The sequence below is a fragment of the Melopsittacus undulatus genome, chromosome 6, assembly GCF_012275295.1.
Source record: "Melopsittacus undulatus isolate bMelUnd1 chromosome 6, bMelUnd1.mat.Z, whole genome shotgun sequence".
Classification (NCBI taxonomy): domain Eukaryota; kingdom Metazoa; phylum Chordata; class Aves; order Psittaciformes; family Psittaculidae; genus Melopsittacus; species Melopsittacus undulatus.
Genome location: NC_047532.1, coordinates 65,549,640 through 65,568,127, shown reverse-complemented (window position 1 = coordinate 65,568,127; position 18,488 = coordinate 65,549,640). Strand labels below are relative to the sequence as shown.

The 18,488-nt window shown below is 44.0% G+C and overlaps 1 protein-coding gene across 1 annotated transcript in view; it reads left to right on the top strand.

Annotated features, from left to right (window-relative positions):
- Positions 1 to 17,018: 17,018 nt before the first annotated feature.
- The window catches only part of PLPPR5 (phospholipid phosphatase related 5), a 67,249-nt gene continuing 65,779 nt past the window's right edge, over positions 17,019 to 18,488 (top strand). Inside the window, exon 1 of the mRNA XM_031053471.1 lies at positions 17,019 to 17,083. The gene's annotated coding sequence lies outside the window, so the exon portion shown is untranslated. The remainder of the gene's footprint in view (positions 17,084 to 18,488) is intronic.

The window sequence follows — 18,488 nt, the reverse complement described above, 5'->3', positions numbered from 1 at the left end:
GGGAGCAGAGACTGACGTGGTGCAAGACCACACCAAGAGTGCTGCATGCTGCTCTGGAGTCCTCAGTACAGGAAAGACCTAGGCCTGCTGGAGAGAGTCCAGAGAAGGGCCACAAAATGATCAGGGGCTGGAGCACCTCTGCTGTGAGGAAAGGCTGAGAGGGTTGGGGTTGTTCAGGCTGGAGAAGGCTCTGGGGAGACCTTGTTGCGGCCTTCCAGCTCTTGAAAGGGCCTTGTGAGGAAGAGGGGGAGAGACTTTTGAGCAGGGCCTATCAGGGGTGATGAGTTTAAACAGACAGAGGGAGATGCAGGCTGGATATGAGGAAGAAATTCTCCACAATGAGGGTGGTGAAACCCTGGCACAGGTGGTGGATGCCTCATCCCTGGAGATGTTCCAGGCCAGGCTGGATGTGGTTCTGGGCAAAGGACTTCTGAAGGTTCCTTCCAACCCAAACTGTTCTATGACACCCAGATGTGTTTTGAAGGGTATCTTTAATGAGAGAGAACAAGTATTTCACTGTTGACTCCAGCAGAACAAGTTATGGTATGTCACTAATACAGAGTGCACAGGCACACAAACCCAGGCATGGTGCCTGCTCTGCTGTCTGCTTTTTAATGTGTGCTGGATGTTTCAGAGAAACTAAAAGGATGTGATTTTATTTCAGTCTCTGCAGCTCCTCAGTGTAGAAACACCATTGATTTTTCAATTCTGTGAGGAATAACAATGATGTCCAGATAATGGAATAAACAGAAAGCATGAAACCTGTTTCTTCTCCTTTTAATACAACAAATAACTAATTACAAGAGAGAGGTTTAAATTCCCTGTGATTGGCCAAACTGCAGTTTCCCTCTTGTGTGTGGGTGCCTGCAGTGAACTGCACATGCAGGGCTGGAGCCCTCTGCTGAGCACTGCTGATGATGGTAAGGTTTCCTCCCTGCACTTATCTGCCCGTTTGTTGTCATCTCAGGCTCTGCTCCTTTTCAGTTCTTTTCATGGTGCCAGAATGTGTCATTAGTGTTTTTACCCAGGTTCTCATCTGTGGGATCCATGAGGAAAGAGGGCCACATCCATTTCTAGTCCTGGTATCCCAGCAGCTAACCAGGAATTCTGTCATAGGAGATAGAAATGTGTTGTTTTCTGAGCATAATTGGTCTGTAAAAATCAATCAGCAGTGATTTGCTTTGCTTCTTCCTTAGCTGTGAGGGGCTGCCAGTCATGTGTGCATAATCCTGATTCAGCTGGCAATCCCTGCTGGGATTTTCCACTTCATTGACACAGTGCAATGTGAAATTCAGCAGTGAATATGCATCAAAGTTGCTTCAAAACCCCCCAGAACATTTGGGCTTTTCTTTTCTTCAGTGAGTCTATGTAATCTAGAAGCAGTCAGAAGCTATTGGAGCTTTTCATTTTTACCCTGTTATTTCTCTTGCTCCTGGCAGCAGCTGTAAGGAGGCAGAAAACGCCTGTTACTTTGCACCTGATTCTGTTGCTGTTGATTTAACAGGCAGAAAGAGTTAAAACTAAGGTTGCTAAGAAGACCAGTTACACTTTTTTAGTTACCTAGAATTAACTATTCTCTATAAGAAATGAACCAAAGAGACTGAAATATGCAGTGAAATGTTGTGTGATGCATTGGGGAACTGAATATCATAGAATCATAGGAGAGTTAGGATTGGAAAGGACCTCAAGATCATCTAGTCCCCTGATCATCCTCGTGGCCTTCCTCTGGACTTGTTCTAACAGTACCATGTCCTTTTTATGTTGAGGACACCAGAACTGCTCACAATACTCCAAGTGAGGTCTCACGAGAGCAGAGTAGAGGGGCAGGATCACCTCCTTCGACCTGCTGGTCACGCTCCTTTTGATGCAGCCCAGGATACGGTTGGCTTTCTGGGCTGTGAGTGCACACTGCTGGCTCATGTTCATTTTCTCATTGACTAACACCCCCAAGTCCTTCTCCGCAGGACTACCATGGATTTCCTTTTTGCCCAACCTGTAGCTGTGCCTGGGATTGCTCTGACCCAGGTGTAGGACCTTGCACTTGTCATGGTTAAGCTTCATGAGGTTGGCATCAGCCCACCTCACAAGTGTGTCAAGGTCCCTCTGAATGGCATTCCTTCCCTCTAGTGTATCAACAGAACCACACAGCTTGATGTCATCGGCAAACTTGCTGAGGGCACACTCAATTCCATTGTCCATGTCAGCGACAAAGATATTAAACAAGACCGGTCCCAACACCGATCCCTGAGGGACACCACTCGTTACTGGTCTCCAGCCAGACATTGAACCATTCACCACAACTCTTTGAGTGCGCCCATCCAGACAGTTCTTTATCCACTGAGTGGTCCACCTATCAAATTGATGTCTCTCCAATTTAGAGACAAGGATGTTGTGTGGGACAGTGTCGAATGGTTTGCACAAGTCCAGGTAGATGACGTCAACTGCTCCACCCCTGTCCATCACTTTTGTAGCCCCATCATAGAAGGCCACCAAATATGTTTTAAGAACTCATGTAGATGAAATGCTGATTAGTATTTAGGAATACTAATTACAGTTAAAGACTGTTCTACAGGCTAAAAAGTAAACCTTTGCTGTGTCTTCAGAATCCCTTAAAGTGTAGAACACAAACCAGACTACCTGGAATCTGGTACATGTTTATGTGTGTGGCTCACATCTGTATGTGCTGAGTGGTGGGTTGGCATGTGAATCGGGAGAGCAATCCTCTCACAGCTGTAACAGAGCTGGATACAACACCTGTGGAAAAATGGAATCTGGTTTCTGGAGGTGTTCATCTAACAGGATGAATCTGTGCAGAACCTTCAGGGTGCGAACAGGGAGGGTTTTGTTGATGTCAAGGGCTTCCTGAGTGGGGAATAAAGTACTAGAAGGCAATAGCTGGGATTTTAAAATAAACTGCTCTATATTTGCCTGTTTTTTCAGGTTGGTTTTTCTTCTAATACACAATTCCCATCTCACAAATGACTTGTGGATGTTGACGGAAGATATTTTCTGCGCTAGAGCTGTTCAGTTCGACCTATGAGGGATATGATGCTTTTCCATACTGAACTTTACATATGGTAGCTGGGGTGTGCTCAGCATGTGCTGTAGCAGCAAGAATGTTGAAGCTTTGGGGCACAAAATGATCAGCTACTCAGAATGGGAAGAAATGCATCCTTTCTATCAGTGCATTCCTGGAGTTTAATGTTTTGGGGAGTAGTAGTGGTTGTTCAGAAAAGACATAAAGTTAGATGGATCTTTGCTCTTTTCCTCTATGGTGGAGACCCAGAACTGGACGCTATGCTTTTGGGGACATAGCAGGAGGCTTAGAAACTTTGCACTGTGGAAGAGTCTGATGTACCTGTGTTAGTCCATGTTAGATACAGACAGCACCAAGCTAGAGCTCCATAAAGACTGAGAGCTTCATTGCCTAAAAGCTGTCTGTAGAAGCCCGAAAGGATGAGAGTATCCACCCTCCATGAGGAGACAGAAGCAGGTATACTGGTAGGGCAAGAAAATCTTGCAAGATTCCTTCTGTTATCTTGCAAACACACTTTAGAATTTGCTGGATAGAAAAATAGCAAGTAGATGTTGAGGGCACCTGAAGCTAGCACTTCACTAGCTAGTGAGTCTGGGTGCCACCAGTATCCACAGCTCCAGAGGGTATTTTTAGAAAGGTAAGAATGCCATCTCAAGAAAAGGTATCGTCAGGTGCTGGAAGTTATGCACAGAAGAATCAAGTGATAGGCCCAAAGGAAAGGCACAAACCTCTTCAGAAAATAGCAGGATGATGAGATTTGTTTTTATTGCACATTAAGGCCAAAAGTCCCATTCATTTCAGCAGATAGGAAGGGTCATTAGTCTTCTTTCTGTCTTTTTTTCCTTTCTTTTTTTTTCTTTTTTGAACATGGAAAGAACTGAGAACACCAAAAACAAATCTTTATCAAGGATTAAATGCTCTTCCAGAATCTTTCAAATAGCACAATTCAAGTGATCCTTCAAATGTCAGTGTCAAATCTCAGTGTCAGGTAGTCACCGCCTGGTCTATTATTACCACCGCTGCCTTTGACAAAAGTCTGTTCACAATAGGTGCCTTTTTAAAGATATACAGCAAGATGTTAATGTGTCTTTCCATCTATGTCGTGTACTGGTTTTATTGCAGTACCATCTGGGCCTCAGGAACAGATGCTATATTAATAATAAGGAGAAACATGGAAGAAAATCTGTGACTGGCTGAGACAGCAGGATGCATTTGCCCCCTTTTCTACTATGTTGTGCTTGCCATTTGAGCATTTCTTTGAGGGAAGTTAGCCAGAAGCCCAGCAGAACTGGGAGTCATAGCTGTAGCTAAGCTGAGAGCAGACCATGGCTATATCCATAGTCCAAAACTTTTTCAAAGTTCAGTTTTCAATCCAGCGTGTGCTAAATAATGGACTGTGATTATGCAGAGGTCATTTTCGTTCGAGTTCCTCTTTGCCCAAATGGGGGTTCTTCCAGTGTATGTCCCTGCTACAAGAGAGACATTGAGGTGCTGTAGCTGGGCCAGAGAAGGGCACTGGAGCTGGTGCAGGGCCTGGAGCACAAGTGTGATGGGAACGGCTGAGGGAACTCCCTTTTTTTAACAGCAAAAGGAAGTCATCCAGTTGAAATAAGTTACCATTTTCCCATAGTGCATGAACTTTGGTTTTCAGTCATTTCTATGGATTGTTCATATATTCCAGGATGTTCCTTTAGACTGCACTGTTGCTTCATGCAGTAAAGTCCTGGAAGTAGCCACAGATAAGACTGTAGCTTCCATACAGCTTTCCAACTCTCAAGTCGTCTTCTGTCCAAGAGTGTGGAGTTGAAGTTAGTACCGTATCAAACTAAGTCCTCTGGCTCTTTGTCTGCAAACAGGGTAGGGAGTGAAGGCTCATTGTGTGATCACTGTGTCCCAATCCGTACTCCATAAGATAAAGAAGTCAGGCAATCAGTAACAGGGATGTAAATGTTCTTATTCCCTCTTGTTACGTTACAAAGGTATATTTCAATATCAAACTCAAAGCACAGGCACGGTGAGTTAGACCTGAGGGCCATCCAGCCTGACTCCTGTTTCTGACTGTGACCATTAAAAGATGCTTAAGGAAAAGGAGAAGTAGTAGAGAGTATATCTTCATGATCCTTCCCCTGGAAAAACATCCTGGATTTATTGCTTTGTAACCTGAAAGTTCAGCTCGATCATCGTGTTTAAAAGCTGATCTAGTCCTCAGTGAATGCATCTGAGCAGGTAACCCTGTGTTTTCTGCTAAGTGCTTTGAGCTAAGAACACTTACATGGACGTTTACTGCAAGTGATCTCACAACAAAGATCCACAGAGGCGGTCGAGGTGATCACACACTTCTGACACTGCTCATCAGAACTGCTTTTGGCCTACCTAGGTTCTGCTTCACCCACAGTAGCCCTTCTTACTTCTTTAGAGTCTGTCACACCTTTACCTGTAGAATGGTATCTTGCTATATTTAGGTTCTGATTCGGAGACAACTCCAGGAACAAAGTCACCAACAAAGTTTTAAGTTGACAAGCAGGTATTCTTTATTGGGGCGCTGGGAGACACGGGGATTGCTCCTCCAAGCGTGTCTCTCCCAGGCGTCAAGCAGGCTGTGATTATATTGTCCTTAAAAATACGTATTCATTAGATTACATACATTACATCCTACTTCTTAGAGAATGCCTCCTGTATGCATACAGAAATGTGGTAGTGGGCTTTTGGGGCCCCGGTGGTTATTTCTTCATCACTTTGTTTTAGGATCATTGTCATATCAGTAACCACCAGGTGGTTCTGGCAAAGCTTATCTTAGTTATTTTGTTTTCTCTGTAGTTGCTAACGAAGCCTAACGTCCTTGAGGTTACATGTTTACAACCCTGTTCCTCAGTCAAGCCCATTCTTCAATCCACCCTATTCTTCAGTCAACCCCACCCTTCAGTTCATATCCCTCTCCTGGCCACCAGGTTCTTTGTGATGCTGGTGTCCTTGTCATAACTGCCATCTCAACATGCTTTCCCCCTAGAGGTTCTTCTTATTTATGCACATAGATTTCAAGTTATAAGTAACCTGTTCTGGGGGCTTTTTTAGCTGCTTTCTGTACCTGTGTCACTGACTCAGCTGATGGTTTCTTTACTATTATCCTTTGTATTTCCTTACTGTCCCTTTCTTAAAAAGTCCTCCCTCCTGATAAGTCCTCTATTGAGTGGCCAAGCAACTTAAAGCCTTCCTTCTAAGATCAGTCTTTATCTCCCCGTTTATTTAACCTTGTATTTCATGTTTCTCCTCTTGAGGCTGGAGTAATTCTGTCACAGACTAGATAAGCCAGTCTTTCCCATCTGGCATTGATGGAATTTTGCAGTGACATTTTTCACCATGAAGTAGGATTAGTGGATTATTCTGGTGTCCCCGACATCAGAAGGACATGCAGCTGTTGGAGCAAGCCCAGGGGAGGCCACAACAAGGGTGATGGGTTCACACTGAAAGAGGGGAAGTTCAGGTTAGATCTAAAGCAGAAGCTCTTCCCTGTGAGGGTGCTGAGGTGCTGGCACAGGGTGCCCAGAGAAGCTGTGGCTGCCCCATCCCTGGCAGTGCTCAAGGCCAGGTTGGACACAGGCTTGGAGCAGCATGGTCTAGTGTGACGTGTCCCTGCCTGTGGCAGGGAGTTGGAACTGGATGAGCTTTAAAGGTCCCTTCCAACCTAAACCAGTCTGTGATGATGGCTTTTTGTAGTGTATTCTTGCTCACAGCACACCACATATCTTTCTTTTCTCCAGATAAGCTCTGATGACTTGCTTTTTGATTCTAATGACAATGCTCAGTCATCCATGTCTGTCTGGTTTTCATGTTGCAAATGAGCTTTTCCCATTATCCTTCATCTGTTATTTCTTTATCCATTATTTTCCTTCTTTCCTGATCTCTGTCATGATCTTCTGTGTAATGCAGTGCATTGTCCTCATGATCCAGTCCCTGCTTATTTTCGTTGCCCCTTCCTCTCTTACGGAGCTCATCGCTCTTCTTTGCCCCTCACTGTGTCTGTCAGTTTCCTCTCCTTGTTTCAGTGGGCTGTCTTTGCTCTTACCTTGTCTTCATGGCATCAACAGTTACTTTTCTTTCTGGGTACTCGGTGTTTCAGATCCTCATTTTCTTCAAGAGCTCTTCAATTCCTGAATCTTCTATGCTGCCTTTTCTCCTCTATCACGTCCTTAAATCCCCTTTAGGAACCTGATTCTGTGTACCCATGGCAACAGCCGCCTCAGATTCCGTGACCAAAGCCAGCACTGAAATAATTCTGCAGAGCTTTTCTTGTTTAGCAGATCACATTAAAATGGGTTGAGCTGAATTTTCTCATCTGATGACTCAACTCTCCAATAGAGCTGATGTTAGAGCCCTTTTCTGTAGAGCTGAGTGAACATCTCCTAAGGAACAACTCATTTGGGGAAAGTCGCCCTTTTTTGTTTCCTCCTTTTCTAGCTCTTGTGAAACAGAATCTGTTGGATTTTGACAAAGAGGGAATCTTGAATGGTTCGTTTAGGGTGTGCTGAGCTCTGGAATATTCTTCCCAAAACCTTTAGAGCAGAAAGCCAGCAATGGGCTGTGTATGTATTTGGAATGGTGAAGGAGGAAGCAGGATAAACCAACTTTGTTAGCAGCCATCTGTTACTCCCACAGACACTGCCGCCTTGTGCATGAGTGCTTAAAGGCAATTCAGTAGGTTCCGTCTGAGGGAACAGCTTTGCAGACCTTTGGCAAACAGTACTAGGAAGCTACAAGGGCCCCTCAGTCAATAAGAACTGATAAGCTCATCACAACATAGGATTGAATGCTTCATAGGTTCAGAGCACCAACTAGCACATTAGGGAAACTACATGGCTGCTACATGTGTAACAATCACGCTGTCCACTACAAAGGAGCAGTGAAATGCAGAGGTGGCCATGACACATAGAAGGATGCTTAATACTGAAGCAGGGATGTAGCTGTATATAAGTTTATGGATCTTGTGAGATAAGGTGCTGGTGTGGTTTCTCATGTCAGTAATACTAGAAAGAAGCTGCTTATCTGATTACACAGACTGTGGTGAGAACTGGTTCTTTAGCAGAAGACTCTCCTACAGATAAGATGCATCGTGACCATCTGTTGCCAGATGGAAGTGTTCTACTTCTGAATCAGTGGCTGCAATGGCATGTTTAGAAAATGAATCTTTCATGGGTAGATCCACAGCACAAACTGTTTGTGATGAACCTCCCATAGCATACTGAGGTTATATTTTCTGTTTACTTGGCCTTCAGTTATCGTATGGGATTTAGCAGAACCCTGCAGCTCACACCCACCCTTTGTGCAATATCCCGGTTGCCTGAATAAGAAGGATATAATTTATCACCAGAAGATGCAAACACAACCTGGAAGCGCTGTTTCACTTGGATGTTGAAATCTGTACTTGTATTTGAGGAGTCTGTAGGATTCAGCAGATGTACTGAGGTGGCCAGCGTGGGCAGAACACAGCCAGTCGACTCCTATACCTTCACTTATGGGTCTGTACTTTAATATACCCCATGGGAAAAAAAAACCAAACCCTCATGTTTTCTTTCTTCTGCTTTTTTTCCTCCAAGATGTTTACTATGATTATGTTTAGCGAATAGAGGGAAAGAAGAAAATAACCCATACATCAGCTAATGGAGATCTTTACAATTCTGCGGGAAAAGGTGAAGTCATTACTGGTTTAATGAAGTAGAAAGATGATTATCATGCTGAAGTTCTTTGAAGTTTAATTGTGGCTTTTTACAATCATTATTAGACATAAATTAGGTCTTAGCAGAAGCTGAGAACTGTCAGTGAATTTGATCTCAACAGAAATAATGCCAGGTTTTAGTCTTCCATGAGCTGAAATGAACTGACTTTATTTGACCAGAAGGCAATAGGACAAGTAAGTAGCATATAGAGATTTATCCCTGCCAGCTTCCATCACATTGGACTAAAAGAGAAATCACTGGTAAGCAGATTGTTGCCATATCATGGGGACTCTCACCAGTGACATGGTGATCTCTGGTTTTGAGGAAAGAATCGGATCCGCTCCCATCTGGGAAAAGATCCAGCACATCTTTTTGGCAATGCAGAATTTGCTCAGAGAGTCACGTGAAGAAAGTCCTAAACCTATGAAAGAAAGGCAGGGAATAAAAACATTCCAGTGTGTTCAGCCCAGCTGCCCAAAATCAGCATCAGGAATCCTGCAGATCAGCACTTCAAGACAACTTGAAAGGCAGCTGTTAAATACAAACTAGTTCTGATATGCATGTGAGTGCAGTGGCTTCTGCTGCTTTGTTGTGTGTACTTGTGGTGAACATCAGCACTGCTCCTTTCTTTCTTTTTCTGGCAAAAAAAACCCCAACATTTAGAAATAGCAAATTTCACAGGTTGAGTTTTTAACTTTGAACACAAGCTGGACCTGGTCTTTAGCAGAAGCAGTAATGAATGATAGTTACATCTACCAAAACTAATCAGCACCACTCAACATTTGGATATTTGGCAATAATGAGAATTAAAAAATCAGGAAAGAAATGTTAATACTGAAGAAATGAGAGGAAACCACAGTCTGACCCCACTTCCTCTGTTGTTTTGTTCTAACAATGCTGTTAATGCTGTGAGATGCACAAACTGGGTAAGTTTTATCAGCAGCAGTTTCAGATCCGATTCCAGATCAAAGACTTACAGGACCATCAGTGTTGGCAGGGCCCTCTGGAGATCACCCAGTCCAACCCTGGCCAAGGCAGGGCCACCCAGAGCAGGGCACACAGGAACGTGTCCAGGTGGGTTTGGGACGGCTCCAGAGAGGGAGACTCCACAACCCCCTGGGCAGCCTATGCCAGGGCTCTGACACCCTCATGTTGAGGTGAAACTTGTCCTGTGTTAGTTTATGGCCATTGCTCCTTGTCCTGTCACTGGGCACCACTGGAAAGGGTCTGGCCCCATCCTCCTGGTGCCTACCTTTGAGCTATTGACCTGCATTGGTGAGATCCTCTCAGGCTGCTCTTCTCCAGACTAACCAGGCCCAGCTCCTGCAACGCGACTGAGCATTGAGTGAGGCAGTGAAAAGTGGGACAAAAGATGCTTCTTATCTGTAGATCCAATCATGGATGCGTCACACAAGCTTGACTCACCCCCCTGCCTCCACAGCCATACCAGCCTTGACTGTGAAGGGCCCTTGGCAGCAGCACTGTACTGTCATCAAAAGGTTTAAAATCACATAATTATGTTTTATTTGTGAGTTATTTGCTCAGAGCTTTAAGGACTCAATGCTTAATTACACTGGGTTTAAAACATACCCAATATTGCTACCCCATTGCATCGCCTGTGTCATTCATACCCCAGCTGACTACAACCTCCTGTCAGGTAAGTTGTAGAGAGCGATAGAAAACAATAAGGTTCCACGATCCATATGGGAATTGCTCGCTGTACTAACCATTTCAGTGAGCATCTCTGCAGAGATTCCCTAGTCAGCTGCCTGGCTGTGGGAAGGTGCCTTTGTAGGTACCTTCTGAGTGGCAGGGGCTTCCTGTTAGTGTCATGAAAAGGTTGTTGTATCTGTGTTGGATGGGATTTCATGTCAAGTCCAGGGTTTTGCTCTTTCACTTCAGTGAGGACTTGTTTTAAATACAAAGCTAGGATTAAATTTGCCTTGATTTCACAACTGAAGTAATTGTGTGGTATTCTTTTATTGGTTAATCCCATATTAATTTGCCTGCATGCAAAAGTTCATTCTTCCCTCATCTTCTTAATGTAAAAATGACCTTGTTATTTCTGATAATGCAGCTTGTTGGGCAAAACTTAATCCTGTTGCCACAGACATAATCCAGTGAATCCTCTTCTTGCTGCTAACAGTTCCTACTGTTTGAACTCCTGTGGGGAGCTTTTGATCTGGTGTTTGACAGGCTTCCACGTCCTCCTCATGTTAATCTTCAGTTAATGAGTAATCTAAGAAAGAGAGGGATAGTTTCTCTGGTACTTAGCTTTCATCTTTCCTGCAAATAAGATTGTCTCTCTACACACTTTCAACTGGTTTATGTTTAATTTCAAGAGAGGAGAGCACGAATTTGCTTTCAACATCATCCCAGATGTGCAGCCATCAGAAGGCCAGCAAAGAATGAACAAGAAAGATCGGTGCAATGTATGTGGAAATCACTGGGGGAAATAGTGTGTTGGTAGGTGTTGCAGTGCCTCCAACCTGCTGGTAACATTCTCGTCCACGTTGCATGTACTCTTAACATAGGTGTTGCTGTCTGTTGGCAGTCACTGATGGTGTGGGGGGTGCTTGTTGGCTGGGGGTTAATACACCCGTGAGGTGAAGTAGGATTTGGAGGGAATGGCAAAGTGAGTGACTGCCCTGGGCTTCAGAGGGAAAGAGCATCCAAGCTCATTACTGAGGTTCACCAGTTAGTGGCAGTCTTGAATTTTCAGGTAGCAAAAGCAGCCAAGCCTTTTCCTGCTCTCATCAGGGCAATTTGCAGTTGTGATTCTCTCATGTGTCTCTCAGCTGATAGCAACCTATTCTTGCAGTCTGGATTTCACTAGCTTCACACTTTGCTTTTCAATACACATGAAAATGTTGACTTTGATCTGTACAATCTGTACCCATTTATCTTACACAGTAATTTCTCCTGCAGCATCTTTACTATCTTTATGAGCTGTGTTACTTCTGTTCCTTAGCCCTGTTATGTGCATAAGAGAGAGGTTTTCTCTCCAATTTGGGAGAATTAGCTCTCATGTATTTCTTTCCTTACTCTGACAGAGGATCTGGAGCCTGAGAGGATCATCATTCCTATTTTCTAATTGTACAGTATTTTCATAGGAGAAAAGCAATTTGGAAGAATGTCACACACTTGGCTGAGAGCAAACTCATAACATTTACACCAAAAAGGTACAGATTTTAGTGTACAAAAATTCCCTGTTTTATCACTCCTATCAAAGATGAGTTCTTCTATTGAAGAACTGCAGTTTGGTTTGATATTTGGGTTATGTTAGATATCAGGCTTATCTCCATTCTGTCAGTTATGCAAAGCACCCGTTTATTCTTATTAGAGTTTAGCTTACCCTTGCTTTAACTGTTCTCTCTTCTCTCACTCTAACCTCATCACTAATATCAGCATCAGGAAAAAGAGGCTTTTAATTACGGCAGCATCAAAGCTTAAGGTGTTACAGAAATCTCCTTGAAGAAAGACAAAGAATAGTGTGAAAATGTGGCAAACTCAATGAACTGTGGTGTTCTTCAGATTCCTCTGTATTTCCACCACAAATACAGTTCAGGTTATTACAGTGGTTTTCTGTGATGAGTTTCCTCAGCCTTAGAGAAGCTAAAATATCAGGTGAAGCTGACTTTTGTCAGCTTTAGATCATGTTCTTTCTGAGAGAACAGAGACTTCATTCTGTGGAAGCCTGAGGAGAGGTTGAAAAAGCAGCTGCCTCTGTGCATATGCATGGAGCAGAGAGGCAGCTAGAACACAGGCTGAAAACAGGAGATATCTTCACTCTCTGTTGATAAATAAGATAGACACAAATGGTCACTATGAATGTCAGTGTCTCAGATGAAAGTGTCTTCGTTGTTTTTATCTTTTTCTTCATTGAAGTGTTATTCTCTCCATTCTCCATTCCCTCTATGAAGACTACATAGATTTGACACATAAAAATGGGTTCCTATCACAAAAATCTGTTTTCTTCATAGCACAGTGACCTTATTTTCCTGTTTTCTTGACAAATCCAACATTCCTCAGACAGATTCTCTCTTTACCTTCTGTCAGGCCTCTCCATTTTTACCACACTGGGGATTCTGAGTGCTACAGATAGTTCTAGTGAGCTTTATTTGCATTTTAGTAGGTTTTTTTTAGTTCAGAGCAGATCTTTACATCCTGAATTATCGATCAGTACCTTTTTCCTTGGTAGGTGTAGGTGAACTTCACCCATAGCTGGAAAGACACAAATGAAATAGAATATGCTATTTGCATTTCTAGCTGAATACTTGGTTGCAGGGAAAGCTGTAATGGAACAGACATAATGATACAGAACTGTCTTAGATCTGCTTGGCACTTGCATAGCAAGATACGGAAGATGGGCAGCACCAGATTCTCCTCAAACTGGCTTTCGCCAACAAAGGGACATAGGCAGTCATGCAAATGGCAAGTGTGGGTAATATAGGTAGGAAAATAATGAGAAGATGAGGGAATGCCCTTTCAGAATTAAGGCTATTTGAGTTCATTTTGTGGCTTTGGTAGAAATGTGGTATGAAGGAAATCACTTGAAGTCGTATTCAAGCTGTGAGCCTGAGTACTTCTGAGTAATGCTGGAAATGCTTAAACTCCAGGCATCTTACTTGGTTTACATTAAAAGTTTTTGTAGAGTTTCCCCAGCTTGTTGCTGATGTCTCATCCAAAGGGGAGGTCTCCCTGTGAACTGAAGTACTGGAGCTGGTAGGCATGCCTAGAAACCACCTGTAGGGTGTAAAAACATTCTGCTGTGTTGGCCATGGTCTTGCTGCCAAGAATACACGGAAACTAAAAGCTAACAAGCACACCCTAGAAACATAAATGTAGTTCTCTCATGTTGAGAAGTGATGAGGCTTCTTCTCTTGACCAGATCTTGATCCAAATGGGATCAGAAACATTGAGGGCATGTTTGCAACAGCTGGATGTATTAAGGATGTTCACCCCACAGCTGCCAAGTATGAAATCCAGCTGTGGCTCATCACTGCCCATCCCTCAGAGCTGCAGGGGGGTACCACTGCTCAGTCACACACTGTTGCCCAGGCTCCTCCTAGAGGGGTGTGCAGGCTGCCTCGTGCATGCAGTGGGGTAGGGCCAGAGGAGATGTCTCATAGGCTGCCTAGTAACTGGTTACAGAAAAAGGCTTTATATTGCTAAAACAGAACCAGTTCTCTACCAACAGCTATTTATAGGGATGCTTGTAGCATTTCAGCCATGCCCTCGCACATGGCTTCTTCATGCCGCACTCAGGCTCACTCATCTTCCTCCAGGCTCACAGCAGCAACCTCTGGAAAGGCAATTTCACACATGCTATGTATTTACCCTGTGTAAAGGGTGTTGCTGGCTCTAAGCAGTGTCCGTCTCCATGTTATGGAAAAGGGAATTCTGGGACACACCTCAAGTTCTTCAATTCATCCCTATTTTGGGGCATGGAGGGCTTTAAGCATTGGCAGACACCTGTCTGCAGTACTCATAGCAATGTGGTTCTGGGCAGCCTGATCTAGATGAAAATGTCCCTGCTCATGGCAGGGTGCTGGTGATGATGAGCTTTGAAGGTCCCTTCCAACCCATAGGATTCTGTGATTAGTGAGACCATGTCTCTCCATGGAGAAGACAAGTCTTAGGCCCTTTCTTGAGCTTACAGCTGAAGAGGGTCCACATATTAGTCCTTGATGCTCAGAGCTTGTTTCTCTTCAAAGAACTATTAGCACTCAATAAATAATAAAGAATGGCCATGTTGGTCTCTGTAATGGACTGAGCCTATAGTCCCAATGTGCAGTTGCTGTGCAGGCATATCTCCCTATGCAGTATTCATAATTCTATTCTGTAACTGGGTAAGGGTGTCAAGGAGTCTCTGGGACTCTGTGTGAGTGAGGGTTTGAAGGGAATAGGAACTGAGTTTGGCCCTGGATGCATACAAATAAACTGATCAACAGCAGAGCCACCGTTTTCCGTTTGCTTGACCAGTAAAGTCAGCCTTTAACAATGTGGGAGGCCTGTCAAGACCATGTCATGCTGCTTGCATAGGAAGCATTTCCTTGTTCATTGCTTTGGATAAACACAAGCCGAATGCAGAAAACCACTTCTGTGCTTCATAGCACCAAAGGCTGGATCTAAAACTGCCCAGAGTGACAGGGTCCAAGCAGAGAAGCAGTTTGTCTGCTGTTCCTCAGAAGCATCTGCTTTCTCTTCTCTCTTCAGCATCCTGCTTTCTGGCCTGGTCGGTCCCAAGCCCTGTATGAGACATGCACATGTACAGGAGGAAGAGAGAGAGAGATGTGTCAGCTGCAGTGTACTAAACCATTAGAGGAAGAAAGGGAATCAAAGAAAGATTTGGGAACCATGGAAGAGACAGAGAAGGAGATGCAGGGTGTTGGAAGAGGTGCTATATGAGCAAAGCTGAAGGAGGAAAATGAAGGATGTGAAAAGGATAAAGAGAAACTGGCAGAAGAACACAGGAAGAGCAGATGGAGAGAACATAAAGGAGGGAATGGTGATGGGGAAGAGTAAGGGCACAGTTGAAAAAGAAGAGAGCTAAAGGGTTGTTTGAGTATCTTTTTGGAAGAGCCTAGAGAAAAGCTTTGAAAACCAGAGCTTTACAAAAGAAGTCAAGCAATAGTGTTGGGGTTAGAGGGTTTTTTAAGGAAGAAGAGAGCAATCTAGAGAGGATGCCCAGCATTTAGAAGTTTCCTAACTTTTGGAGATGCGAAGTCCTCTATAGATTTGAATCAGTTGCAGTGACAGGCTGATTCCTGGCATCATTGCACCCAGTGTGTTGTTTTCTGCTCTTCTTTTCCTATGGCAGAGATGAGTAGTGCAGGTTTTTCTTCCAGGTGGTTATTGCTCTTTTGGTTTGTCTTAGTTTTAACAGCAGCTCTTAGTATTCTTGCAAGGGATTAGGAGAGTGGTTGTAGCTGTGGTGCTGAGAGCAAACATTCCTTGGAGCCTTCAGAACCGGACATCTACTGTACTGTGAGTGCAAGACACAACTTGTAAGCCTTCAACTAATGCCCCTTCAGCAGAGCCCTCTAATATAAGCTGTAAGAACACGCTAAAGCTTCTTTGAAGTCATTAAAAAAGTTCTGTTGAAAAGAAAGCAAGGATTTGTTTTGTTGAAGTATGGAGAGATATAGTGAAAACAAAGCTTTGCATAGATACTGTTGTTTGGAACAAAAATCAATTTAACAAAATAGGAAAGCTTAAATTAATGTGAAATTTTTCCATACTGGAATAAAGGAGGACACGTGACCAGTCCTCATCCCTGTTGTAACTTTCACCATTCCTTATTCTGGTACAAATCTGCCTTAAACAATCGGTACTTCTTACAGATGGACACAATTGACTTTGTTTCCTTCATAGGTGAACATGATTTCAAAGAGCAGGCATCCGTCTCAGAGAAGCTACACATCGTTGCCATGCTTTGTGTTAGCTGAGGTAAGAAAACACTGTAGGTGAACTGCTAAGTTTTGATTTCTGTTTTCCCAACACGTTTCTGTTTGTCTCCCCATGGGCTGCTCTGCTCGGTGGCAATCACGTAGGGCAGCTCTCATGAACGTTGCTGTCCCCATACCGTATTTGCCCGGTTCTTTCACAAGAAGGGATGGAGGGGGTCCCTGTGCCTGCAATTTCATTGTAAGTAGATGTGATGCTCTGAAGGGCCAAGGGCCAGGATCCAGGAGAGTGAAGCTGTGGCTGCCCCATCCCTGGCAGTGTTCAAGGCCAGGTTGGATGGGGCTTGGAGCAGCCTGCTCTAGTGGAAGGTGTCCCTGCCCATGGCAGGGGGCTGGAACTAGACGAGCTTAAGGCCCCTTCCAACACAAACCAGTCGGGGGTTCTATGATTCTATCGTTTCTGAGCTGGACCCATAGAGACATTGGTGATAAATCTTGATAATACTGCTCCATCAGTCTAGAATTCTCTCTGTTCATCACTCTTACTCCACCTTTCACTTGAAAGTGAAGGTTATAATTTTAATTATAAAGACAAGGACCAGTGGCACTGCAAGTTACTTTAGTTGTTCAAGATCATTCAGTCTGTCAGGAACAGGAGGCATTTTGGAATAATACATATTGAGCAACTTAAACACCACCCAAAGCAGTTTGCATCTCTTTTGCTTTTATCTTTGAGACTCTTCTTAATGAGTCCTCATTAAAAAAATCCATTTCTTTATTCTGATATTTGTAGATCATGCTCATAAGAGAACGGACCCCAGTTATGACCCAAGTACAGCAGAATGGACCCCAGCTCCAGCCCTGCAGTGGAGCTGGAGCTGCAGCACAGCAGTGATCTCTTTGGCTCTATTTGATACGACTTTAAGGTGGGTTGCTTCAGCCCCACCATGAACTGAGCAAAACTTGCCACCTAGCAGGGGTTTGGAGGGCCTGGATGCTGTCTTTTCCCACTTTGGTTAACTTCATTATGGCTATGTGTAAATGCTCTATTTCCTGCTAGGTGCAATCTCACTTCTGGAGAATGGACTAAACTGTATTGTAACAAATAATATAATACATAACAATATATGGAATATATTGGATATTGGAATATGTGGAACCCGATATGTGGAACATTGGAATATGTGGAACCCGATAAAATCTTGGTGTGAAGGAAAACATAGCTATCTTGTAGGGCAGGTTTTGCGCTGGTAACTCAGTTAAGGGTGATTGTGCCCATTTATATTGACAGAGTTTCTCTTAAGGCGTTCTACATCCAAAACATCTGGATGACGTATAAAGTGATAGAATCCCAGACTGGTTTGGGTTGAAGGGACCTTAAAGCTCATCCAGTTCCAACCCCTGCCACGGGCAGGGACACCTCACACTAGAGCAGGTTGCTCCAAGCCCCTGTGTCCAACCTGGCCTTGAACACTGCCAGGGATGGGGCAGCCACAGCTTCTCTGGGCACCCTGTGCCAGCGCCTCAGCACCCTCACAGGGAAGAGCTTCTGCCTTAGATCTAACCTGAACTTGCCCTGTGTCAGTTTGAACCCATCACCCCTTGTCCTATCGTTACAGTCCCTGATTGAGAGTCCCTCCCCAGTATCCTTGTAGCCCCCTTCAGACACTGGAAGCTGCTCTGAGGTCTCCACGCAGCTTCTCTTCTCCAGGCTGAACAGCCCCAATGTTCTCAGCCTGTCTCCAAATGGAAAGTCACCATTTTGCTTATCTTTTAATGCATGCTAATTATAATGAAGTGTTCTAATGGTTCTCCCAGGGTTGCCAGCTGAGTTGATATAAGGGAGCCTCAGGAAGATGATTAAGTTATATTTTTGAGCACAGTCTTTCCTGACTTAACTTGTGCACACTGGTATCAATTGGATTCTGTGGACTGCCGATGGAAGTAGAACATCCTCAGATGCATATTGCTTAGGCTGAGGGAGAGCGGGGGATTTGCATTGTTTTCTGCTCAGACAGACTTACCTCTTCAGCCTTACTGCAGAGGCAACTGGTCATTTTCACACTGGATTTTAGGCCATCTGATAACATTTGTTCCAGGGGGGTTTCAGTGGTGCTTAATATTGGACTTCAGAAGTAAAATTTGAGGAGCATTAGGGTTCCCCTGTGGATCTAGTTCCTGGACTCACTCTGTCTTGGTATCCACCTCCTTACCTCACACAGCCTTGGAAACTAGCATTTTGGTCACTGTAGGATGCTTAGATCCTCCTGTGGTACATTTAGAGATACCTGATAATTGCAGAGCCTCATAAATTGAAGGAGAATATAGCAA